We start from the raw sequence: 2,269 nt of genomic DNA, 5'->3' as shown, positions 1-2,269 counted from the left end.
CCAAATTTATATTGCCTCTCTGTAAACTGTTTGACATAAGCAGTGAAAGATGGAAACAGAAAAGGGCCCCCTCAATATGATGAACATAACACCAAATGCAGCTGGATGCAAGTGAATCAACTTGGAGCTTACTTAGATATTTAAAGTAATCTTAGGCCAAGACGATTGTAGAATTTTTTTAAGATTTGTGGAAATATATTTTTTCCTTCTGGATAGCCAAAAAATATGCTTGAATAAAAAAATTCCCTGAGTCTTTTTTGAGCAGGCAAAGAAAAGAAATGGAAAAACTATACTGTTTTTTTAATGCATTTATCAGGCAGAATGTGTTTGCTATGTAAACTAAATTATGCACTCAGAAAAGCATGTGGGTGTATTTCTGTGGCTGTGTATATGTGTGTCCTTTCTCTCTCTTTATCCCATTGCCTCTTTCTCTTCCTTCCCCATTTTTCCTTCCTTCCTTCCTTCTTTCCTTGAATGATACTTAAAATAGTGGACACCCTTGCTTGTATTATTATTTTAGGAGTAAAGCTTAAGGACTGTTATTTTTTAAGAGGGCTGCTGCATAAGCTTTGTGGACAATTTATTTTTGACTTACTAGAAATTGTGCTCCTTCAGTGAATAAGTGGACAGGAAGGAGTTATTCCTGGGAAATTCTCTCTTGTGTTTCCAAGCCATCCACACTAGCGTTAGCTAAGTTCTTTCTCTGTTCCTAGAAGGAGGAAAACAATAAAGTTGCATCTGAATGTAGTTTTTACTCTGCTCCTGGAATGATGAAGGCACATTTCTTGGGAGTTGGCTGCAAAGTTACATTACAACTCATTGCTAATAGACTGTAAGATGCTAATCTTTATTATTTCATAGACCGATATAATTATTTCCTGCATGATCTGCTCTAGGTGATCCTGCTTTGGCAGAGGGATTGGGCAAGATGATCTTTCAAGGTCACTTTCAATCCCTAACACTGTGTGAATCTGTGATTATGCATGCTACAGGAACAATTCTAACTCTTGTGACTTTGCACAATTCTAAATGAAGTGTTTAAACAAAACTAAATAGAACATTTTGTCAAGTGTCAGGTTACAAGTACAACAGGACTCTCAACCCTGGCACTGATAGTGATTAATTGCATCACGAATACTCGCTGGCATCTCAGGGACCTGGATGGGCACTCAGAAAGTGGGACTTCTTGGTACATGCTTAAAATTAGACTTTGATGTATCTGATGGCTCCTGAAGTCACTAGCTACAGGCTATGTAGTGAACCGTAGATTGTATGAATTCCTCTAGCTCTGCTGGAGTGGCACTTCTTCCTCTGGCTGCCCAGCTCCTGGTGCCATGCCCACTCCTAGGGAAATCGCTGACATCTTGTATTGGTCCTCTGCTCTCAGTTCTTGCCTTGGTTTGGCTCCTCAGCTTGACAAACAGAATCAGAATCACAGAATGAATGAGGTTGGAAGGGACCTCTGGAGGTCATCTGGTCCAAATGGTCTGCTCAAGCAGCGACACCCAAAGTCACTTTTTCAAGACAATGTTCAGAGAGCTTTTGAATATCTGCAAGGATGGAGACTCTACAACATCTGTTAGCACCTGTGCCAGTGCTCAGTCACTCTCACACTAAAAAAGTGTTTCCTGATGTTCAGAAGGAACGATCCATGTTTCAGTTTGTGCCCATTGCTTCTGATCCTGTCACTGGGCACCACTCTAAAGAGCCTGGCTCCATCCTCTGTGCATCTCCCCCTTCAGTTATCTGTATATATTAAGAAGAATCTGGCCCTGACCAGAGTTCCCCTCTCCAGGCTACCCAGCTCTCTCTTTCCTCATAAAAACACTCCAGCACTTCAAGAGGCTTTTTCCAGTATGCCCCGTATTCTCCAGTACTATGGAGTCTAGAATCAGAACCTCTCCGTTGTGGCCTTTGCTACAAGCCCCATCCTCTCCTCCAGCTGAATGAATGCGCCCAGCACTCCGGGGTTACTCCTTCCCGCATGGTAGGGCCGGGGGGGGCCTGTCTTCTTCCTTTTGACCCCGTTTTTGTGTTTGTGTTTTTTTGTGCAGAAAGGTCGGTTTAGCCGCTCCTGCCGGGGAGGTATTAAAATTCAACTGCGTTGGCCGGGAATCGAACCCGGGTCAACTGCTTGGAAGGCAGCTATGCTCACCACTATACCACCAACGCCCTTACGTTAAGTGTCTTACGGCTGAATCATTCATTCTGTTCCAGACTCCGTCAGTTCCTAATCAACCTCCTTTTCTTTTCTTTTCTTTTCTTTTCT

General features: G+C 42.7%; 1 non-coding gene across 1 annotated transcript; it reads right to left on the bottom strand.

Moving 5' to 3' along the window:
• Nucleotides 1–2,100: 2,100 nt before the first annotated feature.
• On the bottom strand, nt 2,101–2,172 carry TRNAG-UCC. The gene has a single exon. It is a non-coding gene; the product is annotated as a tRNA-Gly (tRNA).
• Nucleotides 2,173–2,269: the final 97 nt, after the last annotated feature.

The sequence above is a fragment of the Apaloderma vittatum genome, unplaced genomic scaffold, assembly GCF_000703405.1.
Source record: "Apaloderma vittatum isolate BGI_N311 unplaced genomic scaffold, ASM70340v1 scaffold23701, whole genome shotgun sequence".
Lineage (NCBI taxonomy): Eukaryota > Metazoa > Chordata > Aves > Trogoniformes > Trogonidae > Apaloderma > Apaloderma vittatum.
This window is presented reverse-complemented; position numbering and strand designations above follow the sequence as displayed.